Source organism: Acartia tonsa, chromosome 14, assembly GCF_053477335.1.
Source record: "Acartia tonsa isolate MP-2025a chromosome 14, ASM5347733v1, whole genome shotgun sequence".
Classification (NCBI taxonomy): Eukaryota; Metazoa; Arthropoda; class Copepoda; order Calanoida; family Acartiidae; genus Acartia; species Acartia tonsa.
Window position 1 is genome coordinate 38,542,738 of NC_137273.1, and position 23,452 is coordinate 38,566,189.

At 31.7% G+C, this 23,452-nt stretch overlaps 1 long non-coding RNA gene across 1 annotated transcript; it reads right to left on the minus strand.

Annotated features, from left to right (window-relative positions):
* Positions 1-18,783: 18,783 nt before the first annotated feature.
* Positions 18,784-22,385, minus strand: LOC145305244 (uncharacterized). Its single transcript, XR_013874549.1, has 3 exons — positions 22,317-22,385; positions 21,313-21,387; positions 18,784-19,051 (listed from the first exon to the last, which is right to left on the minus strand). It is a non-coding gene; the product is annotated as an uncharacterized LOC145305244 (long non-coding RNA).
* Between the last annotated feature and the right edge of the window lie 1,067 nt (positions 22,386-23,452).

Below are 23,452 nucleotides of genomic sequence, written 5' to 3' on the forward strand. Positions count from 1 at the left end.
ACCTTATGTTTAGGGGGGAGGGAGATTATGGACAAAGAGATTATGATTATGTAACTCAGCCAAATTTAATATTTTAATCAAGAGGCCCCTAAAAGCATTTCTTCAATTTATTTATGTCAGGAATCTCATGTTCTACCTTATGTTTAGTGGGAGGGAGGGGTATTATGATTGTGTGACTCCGCCCATTTTATTAATTTAATCCATAGGCCCATTAAAGCGTTTCTTAGATCTATAAATGTCATGTATTTCATGTCCTACCTTATGTTTAGGGGGGAGGGAGATTATGGACAAAGAGATTATGATTATGTGACTCAGCCAAATTTAATATTTTAACCCCTTACAGTCGGGCCCCTTGCCGCACCTTAATCTGTCGGGGGGGAGCGTTCAACGCCCCCCATGTTATCTCAGTTCCTATTAGAGCTAGAGGGCTAAAATTTTTTGTGTAAGTCCCCTGTGTTATGATGAATTTCCGACCTTAAGTAAGTCAAGGTCAATTTTCGCTTCCTTCACCCTTTTATTTAACAACCTTTGTTTTTAGGTCCATTTTTACTTAAAAATTTCAAACGGCTGTAATTTTTATATTTTTGAAGCTAGAATAAAATTTTTTTGCAGAAAATGTTAATCTTTATGTAAATTTTATATTTCAAATATCAAAATATAAATTTCAGCGGCAGCAGCTGTTCTTGGCAGCTGCCAGCCGCCGCAGTCGGCGGTCGGCGGGAAAACGGCGGCGGATCTTTATGAAATTTTAATACGTTATGTAGACATGTAAGAAAAGCTTAAGTTTAAAATTTGAAGTCTCTAAGTCAAAAATTGCGGCCACAGAATCCATTTAAAGATTTCTGGAGACCTGGAGGATGAGGACCTTCAGGATCATACCTGGAACCTGAAATTGACTTGAACACCTGTATTTAATATGAGGATGTACTACTAGAGGATATTTTAGTATTTTGGTAAGATAAAATGTTTTTTTTAAGTCAAAAAAATATTTTTCCTCTTTACCTGGATGACCCTGCCAGGTTTGCTGGCATCCTGTGCCCGCCAGGATGAAGGTCTTCAAAAAATTCCAACTCTCGGTTATGTGTCATACCCAAACTTAAAAAGTCACGCAGTTTGGGCTCTTTATCTTTCACACACAGAAAATGAGATAGAAAAAACTGGATAGGGGGGCGTTCAACGCCCAACCCCCCCCCCCCGACCGTTAAGGGTTAATCAATAGGCCCCTAAAAGCATTTCTTCAATTTAGTAATTTCAGGAATCTCATGTCCTACCTTATGTTTAGTGGGGGATAGGGGGATTATGATTGTGTGACTCCGATTCATGTATTTTATCTCTTATTGGTTGATACAAAACAAGCTCATATGACCAAACCCTATTTTGGTTTAGAATCATAGCCCCCCCCCCCCCCTCCCCCACCTTCTCTTAATACCTAGAATTAAAAAAAATACTCCACCTCTTTTTAACCCTTTCATAATCTTCTTATCAAATGATATTTAAAATGGGCGGAGATTTAGAATTTAACCTGGCTCTATACCCTAAATATTTGGGTATAAAAGGTTGATTATCAGTGGAATAGAATCAGTATTCCTTACACAGTTAGTAAGATCACAGCGCAATTTAATTTGAAAGGTAAGAATATTCTTTTTTTTAAATCTTAGTGTACTATTTGAATCTATTAATGTTTACAATTTACAATCTTCCTTAGAGGAAGATTAATTCATTCTCAGATGTCCTATCCATTACACCATGAATAGTATACGAACCTTTTTATATTGCCTATATAAAATGACGCCATACTGGCCTACTCTTAAAATGTAAACAGGCCTGCTATTGGTAATTTAGTCTGTATAATGGCCTCTTGTATTGTATGATGTCACTTTTCTTTTAGAGAGCTACTTTCAACTCTCCAAAGTCCCTTTGCTACAGACAGACAGACACACACACACACACACACAGATAAACATCCCGTTACATAATCAATAATTATTGTATTTTCAGGATGCGTACATTTGCGGCACTTTTGGCGGTCAGCCTTTGTATATCAAATGGAGGCAGTAACCCAATCCGCGGCAGAATAATACCTAACATACTTGGGGGATTACTGGGCGGCGGAAAAGGCGGAGGATTAGGTGGCGGCTTTGGAGGTGGTTTTGGCGGCGGCGCTGGTGGATCTGGAGGTGGTTTTGGTGGCGGATTTGGTGGAGGAGCTGGTGGTTTAGGCGGCGGTGCCGGTGGTGGATTCGGTGGAGGGGCAGGCGGTGGAGTTGGAGGAGGTGCTGGCGGTGGATTCGGTGGAGGGGCAGGCGGTGGAGTTGGAGGAGGTGCTGGCGGTGGATTCGGTGGAGGGGCAGGCGGTGGAGTTGGAGGAGGTGCTGGCGGTGGATTCGGTGGAGGGGCAGGCGGTGGAGTTGGAGGAGGTGCTGGCGGTGGATTCGGCGGTGGTGCAGGTGGCGGTGGATTCGGCGGTGGTGCAGGTGGCGGTGTTGGCATTGGTGGAGGTGCTGGCGGTGGATTCGGTGGTGGAGCTGGTGGCGGCGCAGGCCATGGTCTAGGCGGTGGAGGAGGCGGAGCTGGCGGTGGATTTGGCGGCGGCGCTGGTGGAGCTGGCGGCGGGTTTGGAGGCGGATTCGGCGGTGGCGCTGGAGGAGGTTTAGGCGGTGGTGCCGGTGGTGGATTTGGAGGTGGTGCAGGAGGGGGAGGAAGTCTTGGCGGCGGCGCTGGTGGTGGATTTGGATTCGGTGCTGGAGGCGGTTTTGGGGGAAAATAAATAAAATCCTAAATATTAAATACAAAATTTTATACAAAAAAAAACATATATATAACAATTATATTATTACATTTATATATTATAAAATTAATTATTAAAATAAATATTCTAAGCTCATATATTGTGTTTTTATTACAGTGAAAAAACAAAGTCGACAACCGCTAATATAGCAAAGATCAACAAATTTGACATAGCGGGGATTAAAAAGGTGTTTGTTATGTTAAAAAGTTAATCTATTTTAAATAAAAAAAAACTTTTTATCATCTAGAAAACCCGCTTAAAATGGTATATACACTAATAAACACTGGTGGATATTAAGATATGTAACATTCAGCAGACAACCAACCTTTGTTTTCACGACCTTTGTCTGAGAATTCCTAACTGTGCATGGTAGTGAGTTGCGCCTGTTTATGGTTCATGGCATTTACCCTACTCTAAATAAGTCGCGCACATGACATAGCAGCAGAAGGAACTATTTTTAAACATATCTAGTTATGACGCAATGTCGAGCTGAGATTCGAACCTATCATCTTCCCGAAGACGAGCGGATGCACTACATTTGGAGCCACGGTTGCGGGTGATATAATTATGATTATGGTGGAAATTATTACCAACCATCCAGACAAAACATCACAATTGAAACTTAGCTACTTAATTTTAGTGCTGCGACAGTGGCTTACTAAAGACACTTGCTTCCTTTTTTTTTCAAACCCCACAATCACCCCTTGCAATCCCCTCTACAAACCCATAAACATTGTTTGTTCACTAAGTAAAAGATTTATGACAATTTTTTTAACATTGACGATTTCGATTTGATTAGTGTTTATTGAAAATGTATAAATTGTAAATTTTCATCTATTCATTAGATTCTTTGGAAATTTTAGCTCATCAAAAGTGATTGTACAAGTTGTAACTGTACATGAAGTAAATCCTGAAGTTCATCATCTTACTAGTGTTCATAGAAATGTTCTTTATTCTATATAGAACAGAAACACTAAAGCTGATGAATCTACCAATCATTGATGCTACTTATGAAACAAGATTTCTGCAGATGATCTCATACTCATTACACTCTGTATTGTAGCAATGAATATTGTGGATAATTTTTATACACTTGAGTATGGCTCACTTAACGAACAATTAATATTAATACCCTCTGGATTAGAATGCCAAAAAAATATGTATAGCATCATTTTATATCCAGTTTTCTACAAATATAAAAATGTACTATCAACAGATTAAAACAAGTTTTTTTGGCCTGTGCCTTCAGCATCTCTGGGCACATAAACTGGTTTTAATCTTATAATTGTAAATTTCTGCGGATAACTGTTTTTAATACAATGAGATATGTAGATACCTATTTATCTATTTCTAAAAAGACCACTAGAACGTACTCTTAGCTAATACAATACATATTCTTACATTTGTAGAGCACTTGAAAGGTCAGCATAAACATTATTGGATGTTTATAAAGAATGATACATTTAAATCCACCCATCTGATTCTATATGATAGCTCTTTTTGTTGAAAATAATATAATCTTAGCCAATTAATGCTTGTAATACTTTATTCCTAAATGACTTACCTATATTTAGTGAAAGTCTGTTGTCATTTTACCACCTACATCTGGTAAGGACAAGATCCCTGCCAGTCAAATGGTTTCAGGAAACAAAAAAACTGTGACATTGATGCAGTCCTAATTTTCCCCTCTCTTTCTATCATAAGCTAAAATATAAAGGAATAAAAATGATGCATTGAATGGTTAAGCAAAAATAAAAACTTTAAGCAATTGTTTCATGATTCACATAGACTTATAAACTTTAACATAAGGTAGGTGTGCTAAATATATGAAAAAACTAAGAAAATGAAGGCTTGAATATTAAGAAAATGATGATTAAAGTGGATTTTAGATGTTACATATTAAGACTTGTTGATGAATGTTGATAATCTTCAGGTAAATTAATTAATTGTTATCTATTCTAAAGTATAAATTTTTTAACAAATTACAAAAAATGGCTTTAATAACTTGTGGTTTAATATGTAGATAAGAGTTTAATCAAATTAAGTTTAAGTGTTGACTATTTGTCCACTTATGAAAGGCATTTATTAAGCAAACTAAATGTTTAATTTTTGGGTGGACAAAAGTTACCATTCCATTGTAAAAAAATTATTTCATGTAAACTTATTCAGAGTCCTATGTATAGAGTCCAAGGGCGTCCAAGCTTTTTTATTTGGTGGGGGGGGAGGGGGGGGGGAAATTTTTCAAGGTAGGGGTAATTTGATTTTTTTTGTGGGGGGGGGGGTGGGTAAATGGCTCGTGAAGAGTGCTGCAAATTTTATTTTACCCCCCCCCCACAACTTTTTATCCCAGGGGTAAAATTACCTCCCCTGAAATCTTTTTTTTTTTTTTGGGGGGGGGTAATTCAATAATGTAAAAAGTACTTACCTAATAATGAAGTACAATTAAATATTTATTATCTCATTCATTTACATGAAAACACAATAATCAACCCACAAGTCTTGCTAACTGATAAACCAGTATGATTCTCCTTTAAAGTGTAGCTCCAAATAGATCCATTTTATTAAAATTTTGAAATTTACTGAAATGTTAGATTAAGTTGATTTATATATTTTATGGAAGCTTCACAAGTAATTTTGATTTAAAATTTTTTTTCTTCTAAACAATTGGGAAAATTTTACTTTTTTGAGTAGACATTGTTTAGACACACCCAGTGCATTGTTTAATTTAAAGGCCATGACAAACTATAACATGTATTTTATGTTATGGTTCAGAACTGTTTTTAATTTGGTGGAACTATATGGTTTTTTGATTTTAGTTGGTGGTAAAAAATCTTGATAGGGGACGAAATTTTTTTTAGGGATTACTTATTTTTTTTTGGGGGGGGAATATTTTACCCCCCCTTAAATTGTTTGGGTGGGGGGTAATCACCTCTTGGACGTCCTTGAAAGAGTCAACTTTAAATTATATTGAAAATGTAACAAAAAGTCCTTTTCATTTTTTGTTCATGATTCATACTTTGGATTAAGTTTTTGTTTTTAACTTTCTGTAGATGAGTCTATGAGTTTTTGTCAGTAAATTTGTTAAGATTTTTATTTGATTGATAATACAGCACTATCTTTTAGCCTTTATGAATGTGATGAGATAAAGCATGGTGGTAAAAATGGAGGGTATCAGAGAAGTCATTACATAGTTACAAGTCCTTCCTTTTCTTAAGTAAATAGTTTGTTAATTTGGGTTTTATTCAGGATTTGTAGGGATAAAGGAAAAAATTTGTTAAGAAAACTGTAATTTAATTTAGATGCACTTATATTTGGATGCAAAACTAAAAGAAATACATTTTTATCTATACTCAACAAATCTTTGGATTTCTGATATGAATCTCAGAAATAGAGTTTTTAAGTTAATTAATTTTTAGTTAAGTTAAGCATACCTATGTATGTGTTATTGATTATTGGATGTACAGGAATGGCTCATTTTCGTGTATACATGTAAACCATAGCAACTTTAAGCATTTGTAAAACAAACTCACTACAGTAAACATGAACCTAATGAAAATATTTAAGTTTATCACTCTACTTGTAGCAATTGTAATGTTCTATATTCAATTTAGAACAGCAACACAGAAGTTGATGAATCCACCAATAATAGATGCAACTTATGAAACAAAGATTACTGCAGATGATCTCCCACTCATTACAATCTGTCCTGTAGCTCAGAACATGAATGAGGATTTTTATGATGCACTTCAGTATGGCTCACTGAATGACTTTTTGCATGGAAGAACAAACTGTATCAGAGGACACTGTGTAGTATCATGGGGAAGTCATAAAAATCTTTCTTTCTCAGAAGCCTTGAAAGTTCTTTATGATGAAAGAATTATCTCAAGAATTGATGTTGCACCAGAAAGAGTATATGATTCTAGAGTTGTATTTCTTGCTAAGTTTGGTTTCTGTCTTGAAATTTCCAACCTTGATCTAGATTATCTTGAAATCTACCAGACAGGCGGTTTAAAAGATTTACCAAATCTAAGGCTGATCTTTACAGACAAGAACTACAGAAGCTTTTTCATGCCTGATATTTCATCACATCTTGGTGGTAAAATTCTCATACAGTCAGGCAAACAGACCAATTTTGATATCTATGTAAAGAAAACTTCATCATGCAAGGTAATGGATGAAAAAACTGAAAATTTTCATGAGTGCATTGCAAATGGCATTGAAACCAGGATCAAGGAACCCCTTGGTTGTATCCCTCCATGGCTATCTGATAAAGACCAATGCGATGGAACCTATCCTGAAAACTTTCTGGAGGCAATACCTGACTTTGTTGATGAATTTCAATGGCCAGTTTACACTCTAGCTAACAGCAAACTTGAATCTGAGTGCAAAACCAGTTGTAACAGAACACAATACCTGGCAGTAGAAAGAGAATCCATTAGTGATAGTCCTTTAGGAGCTGCATATATCTCTTTTGTCCAAAATGTACAAATGACAGAAAAAGTTGCCAACTATTATATGTTTGACTTTATCATTGATGTTGGGAGCAGTATGGGGTTGTGGCTGGGATTGTCAGTGTTTGGGCTATATGATCTTGCTGCAAATGTTGTGGACTTCATCAAGAATGGTGGTATCATCAAGAAAGTCAAATCTGCTTTGCCAAAGTAAAAGGGTGATAGACTCTGAACATTTTGCAGCTAGGGTATCACTCCTTAATCTTCAAGATTCAGATATGTACTCAATGTGTTGTTTGTCCCTTGCATGGGGTTCTTAATTTTTTTTCACCAATTGCCCCAAACTGCTATTTTTATTTATTTTTATAAAAAAAAATTTAGTCAAATATTATTTCAATTGTTTAGTTTTTTCAAAACATAATCAAAATAAGATTTGAATTTAATTGCTTTCAAATTGAAATTTTATACAAAGCAATGACTAGCTTACTATTTTGTCTCTTGAACAATGTTTTCATTATTTCATGTATTGCCATTCAATTTAATGTTTAGAAGTGCAGCACATATTTTTCTTAATTTCCTAGAAAACTTAAAATCAATTTTAAAAAGACTAATAATAAGCTATTGCTTTTGTCCATTTAGTTGGATTAGGCTGCATTCATATTTGGCCAGATACAGGAAATCTGGCTGATTATTAATACCGGTTACCATTATCTGGCCAAATATTGAGTAGCAAAAAAGAGTAACAAATAATACTTATGACTGTTTGCTAACAGAGATTTTTGTTGTTTACTATAAAAGAATATTGCCGGATATATGGCCAGTTAGTTTCAATTTGAAAATTTAAGAATGACTAAGAAGACAATGTTTCTACTTTTAATTAACTTACAAATTTAATTCTTTTATCATGTTTAAAATACTTTTTGAACAAAAGAATTCAATTGGAGTGTTAGCTTTTATTAGATTCAAGGCATCAAAAATAAATTACAAAAGAATTAACTAAAATAAATTAATTGAAGTGTAAGCTACATTATCAACTACAATTATATTTTGGTTTCTATTAATAGCAACATAAAATAATTTTCCCTACTTTTGCTGTTTTGTTCACACATAATTGTTTAGCTTAATGTTATTATTCTATGTATATACTTATTTACTGGGAGGGAGGGTACATTAGTGTTTACTAAACTAGTCCTCAAAGTCTTATAATACATTTTCTTATTTGCTAGCTTACTAACCTTGGGGATTTTATATTGAATTTTGATTGGTTGATTAATTTAGTTGAGTGTCCAAACGTTTTAGCAACAAATTGTAATCTACAGGAAGATTAATTTTGCATATTATCATTACGGATGTACATCAATTTATCGGTCATTGTCTTACCTCTATAGATCCCCGACTTATTTATGTATTTGCTATTTTATTGCATGACAAAATTTAAAATAGTTGTTTTACTTTCGATTCAAAAAATCAATTAGAAAAACTTTAAATATTTTAATATTTTTGATATTTTATTTATGACTTTACTTTAAATAAATGTATTTTTGCTATCAGTGTTATAGTATGTATAAATTCTAAAGCAAAGCTAATCAATTTTCTATCTTTTTTTTCTTCATAGTGGGGAAACATAAATTCATCTGTTATTAGAGATGCTAATTTTTGTCCTGAAATTTCTTTTACTTTTGATTGTCTACTATGTAATATCAAATTTCTATTGGGTAAATGTAATTTTTCCCTTGTTATTAAAGATAAGTATATGTAATTAACTTAGAATATTTAGATTAAATACATGAAATGTGTTTACTCATCTGCTTTTAGATAAATACAGCTTTAATTTTTCAATTTAGGTTACTTACATGGGGATACTTTATTGGTCAGTTCGTTTATTGTAGTCGGAGTAGAGGGGATGGGGTAGAGGCGGTGGATTGAGAATCGTTATTTTAGCAAGCTATAAGTTTCACTTTATTCACATGGTATAAAATCCAAGTATAATAAATCCATTACTGTAAAGCATATTTGTCAGTATGTCAAATATTGCTTATCAATAAATATTGATATTTTTATGTGTACTTTTAAAAAATGCCTTTCTTGTAAAATTTTCAAGACCTGTTTTGGTAATCTTTTCTTTAACGTACTATTATTCTTTATCTGTTTTTTTTAAAAGCGAAGCTTTTCTATAATTAGGGTCGGTCCGTACGTCCGTCCGTCCGTACGTCCGTCCGTCCGTACGTCAGTCTGTCCGAGATAGTTAGCTTTTATTCGTTAATTTAAGCATGTTAGAATTATCCTATTGATTTCAAACTTTGCATGGTGATTCCTGTAGTAGTTAGGTACGATTTAGAAAGCGTAGCAACTCTATAAACGTTACCAAAATGTCCGTACGTCCATTTTAAACATGTTAATTTTTATACTTTTTTAATAACAATTTTTTATGTGATAAAATCATCCGATAGATCTGATTTTTTTAATACTGATTCCTATTACAATAAGGTACAATATTATGAGCGAAGCATCTCTATAATCAAGTATTAAAAATGTCAGTATGTCCTTAAACAGAATTCTGTATTTAAGAAGTTTTGCAACAAATTTATGTATAATTTTGTCAAACCTTATATTTTCATATTTTGTATATTTTGTTCTGACACTCAACAAAAGTTAATGTTCGTCTGTCATATCATTTCAGAGCTTCGCTTTTATGGATGTTGTCATCCTTGTTTTATATCATTTTAGCTTTGCTATTCATGGATGTATTAATCATTGCTGAGTAAAAAATACCTGAATTAAAATGTAATTTTAAAAATGTAAAATTAACATTAATTTACACCTATAATCAATATATTTGCTTAACTTAATGAAATAAAGAGAATTTCATGTTTTTTTAAAGCAAATAGCATGAAATAAATAATTTACCTATAATTGAAAATGTACTTTTTCATATACACTTAAATTACTATAAAATGCATCAATTTGTTGTACAAATATATGTAGCTACTGCCGTTTGTCTGTTCGTAAGTTAATTGTCTGTCCATTTAGATCTCGGTATATTTTGTTTTTCATGGAGTATATTACTGGCCCTGTGTAGGTTTTAAGCTGTTTTCCCGCTAAAAAATGCATACCCCAACCCACAATTAATATGTATATTGACGATGCTTTAGTGGATCATTTTTATCCAACATTCCAACATAAACTTTGTCCCTAATGGTCAGGGGCAATGCCAATAGGTTTGTATATGTATATATTTTTATTATAACGTTTTTTTACTCTTTGGCCTAAAAACCTAGGTGACTTAGGAAATTTTGATTGGTTGATTATTTAAATTTCAAACATTTTAGCTACTAATTTTAATCTAAAGATGTTGTTATTTTGTGAATCATCATTTAGATGCCTGATTTTGTGTTTCTACGTAGTAAGATTTAGTAACGCGCTCCAAACTGTAATTATTGTATGATTAAAGTTTACCAGAGTGCATTCACTTCCGTAATTGTATCACATTATAAAATCACCAGAATCAAATATTATTACAACAGGATAAAATTCATCTACCTTTTTGCTTTACTCTCATCATAAACACAAAGTAATTTTCAAAAGCAAAGCTTTTCTTTAATTAGAGTCGGTAAGTCCGCGCGTCAATCTTTTCGTTCAATTTTAAACTTTGTAGGGTGATTCATATATTAATTAGGTATGATTTAGGAAGTGTAGCAACTTATAATCGTTACCAGAAAGTTTAAATTCAAAATGTTATTTTTTGACAAAATTTTTTTCGTAATTTATAATTATACAATTCATCGGATTTTTGGAATACTGATTCCTATTACCACAAGTTACAATGATATAAGTGAAGCATCTCTATAATCAAGTCCTAAAATGTTAGTATGTCCCTAAACATTATTCTATATTTAAGAAGTTATCCAACAAATAAACTTACATTTTGTTATTAACATTCTGCTTATTCATATCTGACACTATAAGTTTTAATGTCCGTTTGTCCTGCCCTTTCAGAGCTTTGCTTTTATGGATATTGTCATTCTTGTTATATGTTATATCACCTTTTTGATAACATGAAAAACTACGCGGAATTGGAAACACACCAAGTTTGCCATTATTTAGTTGCAAGTAATAATAAACCATATACCCATATAAACCCTGTAAAAAAATAGAAGCTTTCTGTAAATGTGTAATTTCAATGGTTTCTAAGTTGGTACACCGACAAACGTCCTAAACTTAAAATGCGACAAACGTACTAATGCGACAACCCTCCTATTGCGACATCTCTTAAGTAAAACCTCCTAACAAAATTTTCGAGTGAAATCACATTTATTAGGTGTAATGGTCCATTTTTGTAATACAAGGTTGTATCAGGTTCGAAACCATACTGTTGGGTAGCCAACACAGACTTTGGGAAAACTGTCGGATGGATTTTAAAATTTCACCCTGTGGGCAAAGTTGTTCAAGAAATAATTTTGGTTTTGAATTTCGTCCCTGTGTGTTTTATTGCCATATTGGATTGGATTTTTGCATTGTTTCTCTGTTAGTACATATTTTTTGGAAGATTTTTAAAAAAAATTTGGAAGATTTTAAAATTAAAATTTTTTTATGAGGTTTTACTTATGAGGTTTGTCACATTAGGACGTTTGTCCTTTAGGAGGTTTGTCGCATTAGAACGTTTTTCGCATTAGAAGGTTTGTCGCATTAGGACATTTGTTGGTGTACCTTCTAAGTCTATCCTTAATAAGGATTATACCTCATAATAAAGTAACAGGATGTCTTTCTGTCTTACCAAAAGTTCTCGCTAACCGATGTACTGATATGGTTGTCCTTTACTGTGAAGCTTCTCATTGGTCCTGAGTAGGTTTATGGCTATTTTGGGGGAGGATCCAACTATCCTCCCAAAAGAAATAAAAAAAAACCAACCCTATCCATTGGCGAAAAATTACTTTTGAGTAAACAGCTGATCTTAACATAGATTGAAAAGAAACATTTTATTTCTATTATTTAGTAAAAAAACTGTACAATTTTTATTTTTAAAAATTTATAGTCATTATAAAAAAAGCTTATAAATCCAATTGAATCATTTTAATTTTTTAGCTATTTTGTATCAACATGTATTACCTTTAAATATATTCCTAGCGAAGCCACCTTATAACGTACAAATTTCTTTTGCAAGTATTACTTTATTCTGTTGTTATAGTAAAAATATTTAATAGGTTTTTTAATTTATATTTTTCTATTTGCAATTCCATAATTTTATAATTTTGACTTTTCTTAATAAAGTATCTTTATGCAAATTTGGTTCTCACTAAATCTTTGATAGATAGATATCAGTTATTCACTTTGACGTCGCGTCGCCCATCAAGAGCGGATCTTGTCAGTGTTAGAATCGAATCTTGGCTAATCACCACGTCATAACCAAAGATGTTAAAAATGACTTCTACTGCTGCTTTGTCTGGTGGAAGACATTAATTGTTACAGTAGGGAGAATGCATTGGCCCAAAACACGCGCAACTCATTGCCATGCACAGTCAGGGCCTTTAGACAATGGCTGTGCAATTAAAGAGTTGGTTGTCTATTGAGTGTTACCTTACTTAATTTCAAAATGGTAATTTTTGTACCAATTAGTCCATTTTTATATACTAAATAAAAAAAACAATAATACCTCAAAATGTTGATAGGGAAAATATTAATCCTTGTTTGTAAAATATTTAGTTTCAGTAATAAAGTATACATTACCTTTATAGGTACATATAGTTGTATTTTATAATAATCCACTTTATATTATTACATATATTACAGGGTGATTTAATAAAAGTCTTAATCTTAAAACATCAATTAATTATAACCAATATATTAATATAAAATATGACAATATTTTAAATACATTAATTGTAAAAATATGCAAATAAATTTTTTTTAATAGTCTAATTTTATAAAATTATACTGTAAATTCTCTTAAAGTCTTTTTTATATTATTTTTTTTTATGAATCCTGTATGTATTCATATTAGTTAAAATGAACTCACATGTTACATAATAGTTAAATGATAAAGAAAAGTGATCAACTTTTTTATATGATTAAGGCATATAATACTCTAAAGTATTTTTTTTATTCTTAATAAAAAGCATGGATTTAAATGGACGATAAATTGATTTACATTCTAAATGATTATATACAAAATTACCCCTTCTGGAAAATAAAATTATTGATTAAAAAGTAAGTACACTAAGTTCAAACCAAACCACTGAAAATTCAACAAAATTTCCCCTCCCTCCCTTCGAATAAAAATGTTTTATTATAAAACTTTGAGAACCATTATAATTTACACTCCAATGCCCTTCTCTCCTTTTTTTTGAACCACCCTGTAAATATATATTTTTGATTGTTGGTGAAATGGTTTTATAATTGGTTTGCTAGCAATATTAGCATGAAATAATGTTTTATATTGTGTTTAAATACACCAGCAAAATTTCCTCTTTTTTTCTTTGTTAGGCTTATTATTTGGGCTGGGCCGGATACATATTTTGCCGGATATTCGGCCAGATAACCGGATGTTGAAGTAGCTTAAAAGTTTTCCTCATAAAATGGTGTTTTATCATATAAAAAAAGGTTAAAACTTTAAAATTAAGTAACTATTAAATTAATCCTACTTCTAAGCAATATGTAATATTCAGGTATAAGGTATAACCAACGAATGAAATGAATCTAAAATAATATTTGGGGGGCAAATGGAGAGGTCGTCAATTTTATGATGTGTTGCCCCCAAACGACAGCTGAAAAACACATATAAGTTTCGTGATTTTTTTCCGAATTAATTTCGTTATTAGAATAAGATGTGTAATATCAAGTGTTACTTACTTATTGCTATATAGTACCAAGAGTTTAAGAAAGAAATAAAGCTTGTGACTGTTTGTTAACAGGGATTTTTGGAAAACAGTAAAAGTGTCGAACTATGACGTCAGAAAAAAATAACAATTAACCAATGAGAGGCCGCTATATATTTTACCACAGTGAATACTGGCTTCTTATTGGTTAATTGGTTTTCTGACGTCATAGTTAGACACTTTTACTGTTTTCGGATTTTTGTAAAAGGTTATACTGCCATGTAGTTTCAATATCCGGTATCCGACTGGATAGACCGCCCAACCCTATTATCTATATTTAGTGCAGTTATGTCTGGCCGTCAATCCGAAATATTAAGCTCTTATATTTGCATATTTTGTGATTCTTAAAGTGTAGCAACTCTATTTAAATTATATAAAGTTATATCAAAGATGATGTTTTGCACCTATTTTCACACCAATTTATTGCATGATATACCTAATTATTCTGTCAAGTTCACTTTTCGATTCCTAAATCGTTCTTGGGAAGATTTAAGTTATTTTCTACTCTTTAATCTCTATTCCTTCGGATACAGAGCCAAAAAGATGCTAGGGGCATTGTAATTAAGTTGACTGTCAAACGAACCGTAAAATATATTTAGATATTATAGTAGCTGCGCTACTACAATATTGTGCTAAACTGTATGTACACCGTCTAATCCATAAATTAACCTAATATATATTACATTGTGTACTGCAAGAAAGGAAAGTTTATTAGTAGCGAAGCTACTCAATAATAAATGTTAGTATGTCACTCATTTAGTTCTATAAGAAAGGAAAGCCTTGCCATTAAACTTTCTTAGAAGTGAAGATACTCTATAATTAAAGATATTCATTAGGATACTCCGTAAACTGGTTGTTCTGTTCGTTGATTTAGGCATGTTAAAATTTCTATGAATTATGAACCCTGCATGATAATTCCTTCTACAATGAGGCATATTTTAGAAGCAAGTTTTTGTGTTGTTTTTTCAAACAAATTTCTAATTGAAGTAATTATGAAGCGTATTTTTGAAATAGTAATTCATAGGACTATTAGTAACACTTCTTTATTGTTTTGTCTCAAAATATAAATAGATATTTGAAAAATATATACTCAAAGCCACTAGTTCGAATCCCTTAATATGATTTCAGTTAAAAATAAAAGAAAAAGTACTATGGCAATGATGGTGAACCGGCGAATAACGCAGCTTCGTTCTCAAAATGATATTGAAGAAGCAAGCCAGGTAATACCAAGCTTTTCATTGTTCATTGTCTTATCAATTAAAAAATTCTAAGGTAGCAATGAAGCATCAATACTAAGATAAAAACAAAATAAAAACACATTTTTTGGTATGTCAATAAACCCCTACTGACATAATCCGTCGTTTAAATTTTTCGATGATAATTAGGTTCTTAAGTTTTAATATTATTTATAGGAAGATGGAGTCGAAACAATTGATATGATGGCCTTAAGAGAAATAGGTAACAATAGATTTTGTGTTTTTTTAGTAATTAGCCGTAGCTGTATTCTTATTCTCTTTTTTTTGTTGTTGAAGTAAGCAGCACCCATAACCTAAATCACCTACTATCTGTAGCCTGATATCACCGCTATATATCATGTCAAATATCCGTTTAAAAATCTACAGTCGGAAGCAGTCCCAACTGTCAGGGATCTAAAGGGATAAGACAATGGCCGGTAAATTGATTTACATTCCTAATGATGATACACAAAACTCCTTCTGAACATAATTATTGGTGGTTAAAACGTTTTAACATTCAACTTAATGAATGAACCAATCAAACTTAACTATGGCCCCCAAAGTTGTTAAGGCAACGAATAAGGAAACGTTATTATAAAACTTTGAGGACTAGTGTAATAAACAGCCTATCCCCCCCCTCTCTCTCTCTCTTTCCAAACTGTTCGCAATATGTATTATCAACAGACGAAAAATTTGAATACTTATATATTCCAGTCAAATTCTTAAACAAGATAATTGGATCATGTAAAGAAAACAAAGTATTTGGTTTCATCGTATTTTCACAGTTGCTTTTGATAGGGTATTTTAGGTTAGGTTAGGAAATGTTAATGATTTTCCAGTAGGAATAGAGCCCCCCGCAGGTGCTAGAAATAGAAGAAAAGCTACTGTGAAAATAAAACGAAACCTACTACTTCGTTTTTTTCTAGGATCCGATATAATTTGTGGCCATCGCCAAAATAAAATTATGTATGCAATCATTCCGCCATTGTTACAACTATCTATAGCAATTAATCTTTAGGTCGTCTTATTTGATTTTCTATTTTACATTTATTTAAGATTACATAGCACCAAACCCGCTGAATCCAAGGGAAGAAGAAAATGAAAATCAACGAAGGTAAAAAAAGTTATCACACGTGTCGATTGAAAGGGAAAATTTAAAAATTACAGTTGCATTTAAAAAAAATTATATCAACTTTCAAAATATTTGTTGTCTGTTGGCCTATCGGTAATGTTATCTGGGATTTTTTTTATTTGTGATTTATTTGGGTTGGGTGAAGGTACTCTTCTCAAAAATTGTTGGAAACCTTTCCAGGAACTATAGGAAGCTTCATTTAAACTAAGAACCATATTGGTTCAGCGGTCAGCAAGATACTTCAGTACAGTCAGGCACTAAGACTGACATCATGTTATCATGGAAAGAAAACAAAGTAGCGGTATTTGTCATTTCACAGTACAGCATTTCTCCAATTTCTATCCTCTGCCTTGGGCTCTAACCCTTCGGGTTCTATTCCCAAATCATTAACATATACCTAACCAAACCTAAACAAACCTATCAAAAGCTACTGTTAAAAAAATACGACAAAACCCGCTACTTCGTTTTCTTTCCATGATCCCTATATTTTAGTGGAGGTATGAAATGGTTCTTGACATCCTGCTGTGGATTGGACAATACCTCTAGAAGAGATTCTCTAGAGTACTGACAATTCAAACATTCTAATTCATATTAAATCTGCATTGTATTGCATTGATATTGCATAACATAAATATCGACATTCACAATCCTTTTCAACCAAAATCTAGAGGGGGGGGGGGGTTGTATAAAGACATCAAGAGAGGAGTAGAGCCCTACGGGGGTGAATCCACCGCCTTTAATTTTGCCAGGGTGGTATACACACCCCTCTACACTCCCTTTCTGCACACTTCTGGTCGACATTAGTGTTAATATTACTGGATCCGGTGTTACCAAAAGCTAAGTTTTGACTTTTATAAACCCACTAAATGAACTTGAACCCTTCAAAATTAATATAAAAGTATTCCCTAGCTATCATTTTAGCCAGAAATTGGATTTTACATTTTGGGTTGAAGATTTATTCATCGTCTATTGTCTAATCCCATAAAATTAACCTTTAATAAAGTACAAACCTGCCGTAAAAAAACTCCAAAAAAAACTCATAAACTAATCAGTCTTTCATCTGTTATTCTTTTATTAGTCAAACAAAAAGTGCATATCTTAATAAAGAAAAAAATATTAAAAACTAACATAAACTTCCCTTTTTGCAGCTAAGCCTCACTTTAATATAAAAAAAAATAAATCTTTTAAGAATAATGAGATATTCTTTTTAGCTTGAAACATGTATTTATTTAATATTTTAATAAGATATTCCATTGACAGTGATTTATAATTATAAAATACAAAAAGAATTATTTTTTCGCGTATTTTGTTGTAAAGTTGTATGTAAACGGTTATATCAAATTCGCTTATTAAGTCAACCTATTCTTAATTATGACCAAATGTATATATAAATATATGAAATGGTTATAATTAAGAATAGTTTGACTTAACAAGTGCATTTGACACACAACTTTACAGATATTACGCGAAAAAAGTAACTCTCTTTTTATTCATATATGATGCTGTAAGTATTGGTGCAAAAATGAGGACATATTTCAAATTGATTTGACGGGGCTGATTTTTTACGTTACAAGTGTAGGGAAAGAAAAGGGAAGGGGGGAAGAAACCCCCTAGAAAAGAGATGGGGTTTTCCCTTTACTTCTGACGTAAAAAGACCAGCCCGTCAAATCAATTTGAAATTCGTCCCCATTTTTGCACCAATACTTACAGCATCTTCATATAAAATATATGTGTTATTTAGCTACATTTATTATCATTTAGAAAGCATATATAAATATTAATATAATTTATTTTATTAACACTTATCAGGGCTCGGCAGCCGCGTGTAAGACACAGGGAAATCAACCTTTTACAATATTAAAAATCAGCTGGAAGTCTTAACCTGACCCGAATATGGCAATCCCTCTTTTAAAAAAAAATTCAAAGCACAAAAACCGGTTTAAATTTGAGGCTTAGTCGCGGCTGCCGAGCCCTGACACTAAGGCATAGTTTTATAAATAAGCATAATAATAAGGAGAGGGCTATTGCACCCGAAGAATATCTGTTAGGCTCTTGTTGATTTGCAGAAAAATTGGAAAGTTTGTCCTAAGGTGCTATTACCTTTCCTTGTGTAAAATTTGATGGCACTTTTAAAAGTTTTTAACCAACAATTTTATCCTTTACTACTAGCTAATACAACATAAAAAGCCAGCCTTAAAACAAATAAAAAAACTAGTAATCTACAAGTTTCAAAATCATTTTGTTCCAAAAGGTCTGTCTGTAGCAAAATTCTTATGAAACCAAGAGATTAATATGTATTATTAACAGTCTTCTCAAATAGTAACATTATTTTTTTTCATATTGAAAATCTAGATGAAATTAAAAATCAAAATTATTAAAAGACAAAAAAATTTATAATATAATAATAATATTTTTAATTATTGATGTTTATCTAAATAAAAATATATCAAAATATCATTTTTTATTTTTTATTTAAACAGCCTCTTTGAAATTTTCTATGATTTTAAAATGATTCGATGATTTCTTATTTTCGTTGATTTTCTGTGGTTTTCATATCCAATTCACGTAAATATCTAAAAATGATATATTTTAATTTGAATGATTTCTTTTGAATCCATAAGTAATGCAGCAATAACACTAACATAAACAAGGATGACAATATCCATAAAAGCGAAGCTCCGAAATGTTAGGACAAACTAAAATTAACACTTGTAGAATGTCAAAACTGAAAAAGCAAATTTTAAATGTCTGAATAAAGTTGTAATTAAATTTGTTGCATAACAGTTTAAATTCATGTTCCTTTTTAAGGACGCTTTTTAAATTGTTACAAGAATAACCTTGCTCAGTTTGTCATCGATAGAACAAGTTTAACATTCGGGAATTGTTTTCTAATATATAAACGAACATACTCCCAAAAAATACCCATGTACGTGCGCTTCCATAAAGCATTTATAAAATGTCGTCTTAATTTAAAGTACTATAAAATCCTTTACTTTGTGCATTGTGATAATTTATGTACTTTTGATATCAGCAAAGCGTTTGATAGATGATCTAAATACAGAAATATCTAAAAAGTGAAGATAAAAATGGATTGTAAAATAAATTATAATAGTTCCCAAAATTATATAGTCCAGCTCTCTCAATAGCTGAGTTAAAACATTGGGTACTTTTATTAAAATTAGATTGGTTGGTTCATATAGGCTGTGTCTAAACTTTTTAACCAATAATTGTTATCTAATTTTGTTCATCAACTGCCTATCTATCTGTCCCTCTCTATATCTATCTACCTTAATTTTGCGATTATAAACTCTAATAAAACACAAACCTCCAGCTAATGGCTCTATCTATCTGTATATTCAACTACAGCATGACCCTCGAAAAAGTATTTTTAAGCATCTGCAGCCCATATTTCTCAATGAATTATCAAAAAATGTATATGTTCTTGTTCTCTGTAGATTTCCACATAAGTAGATATAAAAAAATTTTTTTTACATCAATTAACAGCTGAGATTTTTTGAGCCAAAGTTTTGAAAAAGTGGCTGAGGAAAAAGTAACTTTTCAAGGAAAATATTTTTTTAAAGTGAAATGACGTGTTTTCCTCATAATTTCAATACTTTTTATAAAACTTATATAAAGATGTTTCTAAGAAATTTATTTCATGCTGAAAGCACTTTTTTCACTTGCTCTAAAAGGCATTTTTAGATTAGTGTAAATTGCAAAAACACCCTTACAGAAAGAAAACCTATAAAAAATAGTAGCAAATTGAAAGTTTACATAAACAGAAATCAAACACTTTTTATTTTATCAAAATAAGTTAAAAAACCAAAAAGTTACAGCTACAAACTTTTATTAAACATTTAATAATTTAAATGATTTTTATGTGTCTTAGATTAATTTGATAAGTGGGCGTGAATTTATTGGTAAAGGTTGCGCTAATCCTTCTGGTAATGAGCATAAATTGGGGAGGGGTTTATTTAAGGTCATATTAATAAGTGGGAGATATTATAAGATTTAAGGGAAAATGGTTATAAGAAAAATGTATTCAGTAAAATTTGAAAAGTAGTTTTTTATATGTAAAAGTAACGTTTTTAAATGCAATAAAAAATATATTAATTGTGAACTTGCTCTTCTTTCTTATTTGTTTTTTAACTGGTTGATAAAAAGTAATATACTAATAAAAAAACTAAGAAATATTTAGCAATATCCAGTTTCTCAAGCACTTTTTCCAAACTTTGGCTTTAAAAATCTCGGCTGTTAATTGATGTAAAAAAAATATTTTGATATCCTTTGATGTAGAAAATTATAGAGAACAAGTACATATGAATCTTTTAATATTTTATTGAGAAATATAGGCTGCAGATGCTTAAAAATACTTTTTCGAGGGTCATGCTGTATATGTATCTACCTTAATTTTGCAGATTATAAGCTCTAAAAAGACATATTACTCCAGTTAATGTCCATCTATTTATCTATCTGTCTGTCTATCTATATATCTACCTTAATTTTGTAGATTATAATTTCTTATAAGACACAAAGCTCTATCTATCTATCCATTTTATAATCTACCTTAATTTTGCAGATTATACGCTCTAATAAGACATAATGATCAAGCTAATGTCTATCTATATATCTATCTGTCTGTCTATCTATCTATCTACCTTAATTTTGCAGATTATAAGCTCTAATAAGAAACAAAGCTCTAGCTAATGTCTATCTATCTATCTATCCATTTACCTATCTACCTTAATTTTGAAGATTATAAGATTTAATAAGACACAAAGCTCCAGCTAATGTCTATCTATATATCTATCTGTCTGTCTATCCATCTATCTACCTTAATTTTGCAGATTATTAGCTCTAATAAGACATAATGCTCCAGCTAATGCACCAGCACCGGGAAAGTCTTCTTCTAAAAAAGATAAATAATTATTTAATTATTAAATTCAGACCATTCCATTTAACCCCCCCCCCCCCCCTGTTTCTTAGTTTTGTCACTTACAGATATCAAGCAAAATGTACAACATACGCGCATTTCCCACCGACAGACACAATATATAATAAGGACAATTATATCCAAAAGTAGCGAAGCATTAAATCTTAAATTTTATTCGATAATCGAAATAAAATATTCTTTGAACGAATGGATGCAGAATATACGTGGATATTATGACAGGAGGAAAATTGTCGTCAATTTAGGTTTCAATTTCCCCTTGCATTAAAGACGGGGAATAGGGGAGTTCATTATTTTAGCCCGCTGCAGAGTTCACTTTTTTATAGAACATGAAAATCTGGTGTAAGATCCAAGTAATAATAAATCCATTTTTAAACGGTAAAATACACATAAGGAAGTGAGAGGAATAATTTTATGAACCTATTAAAAAAGTGTCTGACTCTGATTATGACGTAAAACATTGGCCAATGAGAGGCCAGTATACACTTTAATTGACCAATGGTAAGATTTATAGTGGCCCCTCATTGGCTAATTTTTTTACTTCATAATCAAAGTCAGACACTTTTACTAGGTTCTAATTTTATGTGAAAGACAAAGACTTACAAAAATATGCATATAATTAGAAAGAGAGGGAGAGAGAGGAAGATATGTAACTTTACAAAGTGTCTCAAAAATCAGCCATGTAAGGTCATACAAATGATTGAGATGAGAGAAGAAGTGGAAAAGAAAACCCCTAGTACAAAAATTTATAATCCCGCATTTTTATGACGTCACATGGCTGATTTGTGAGACACTTTGTCCAGCTATATTTATTGTATATTTGTGTAAAAATTGTATGTTCATTGATATGAATTACAGACAGACCAATAACAAATAAATATATAAACCTGAGCATTCTTTAAGAATTTGCATCTTCTTCTTCAACATTTCTTCAGTTTTTGTTGCTTCCCTAATTTTTTTTATTCATTGAAAATAAAAAAAATTATTTTTAAAAGTGATGCTTTTCTATAATAAGGGTCGGTCTGTCCGTACGTCCGTGACGGATAGCTTTTTTCGTTCATTTAGGCACGTTAAAATTGTCCTATCGATTTCAAAATTTGCATGGTGATCTCTGTAGTAGTTAGGTACGATTTAAAAAGCATAGCAACTCTATAATCGTTACCAAAATTCAGTACGTACATTTTAAACATGTTGATTTTTTACTTTTCTAACAACAATTTTTTATGTTATCTAGTCATCCGATTGTTCTGATTTTTTGGTATAATAATTCCTAGGACAACAATGTACAATATTATAAGCAAAGCAACTCTATAACCAAGTCCTAAAAATGTAATTATGTCCATAAATATTATCCTGTATCAAGAAGTTTTTCAACAAATTTACTCACAATTTTGCATTGACTCTTATTAATATAAATTATGATTATTCAGTTCTGACACTCTACAAGTGTTAATGTCCGTTTGTCCTACCGTTTCAGAGCTTCGCTTTTATGAATGTTGTCATTCTTGTTTTCTAGTAATTAACAAAGATGACAACATTCATAAAAGCGAAGCCTTAATAATCAGAACTGCAAACGAATATCAGCAAACCCACTCAATGCATATGGATGTAGAATATACGTGGATATTATAACAGGGGAAAAATTGTCATCAATTTAGGTGGCTTACATGGATATCACTTATTAGTCAGTTCGTTCATACAGTAGGAGAGAAGGGGATGGAGTAAAGGTATTAATGGAGGGGTATTGCTATTTTTTCCCTGTCTGAGTTTCAATTCATTAGACTTTAGAGTCCATGATAATCTGGTGTAAGATCCAGGTAATAATAAATTCATTACCTAATGAGAAGTCTAAAAAGCATCATAACAAGATATAGCCATCATTGTTTTTGAGAGGGATGTTCCATAGCCAAAGCAAATAGCTAAAAACCATCCCATCACTATGTATATTTCTTGAAAAGTATATCTTCATTGGTTAAGCAGTTAGGAGCTTCAGACTAACCGATAGACATCGTACTACTTACTT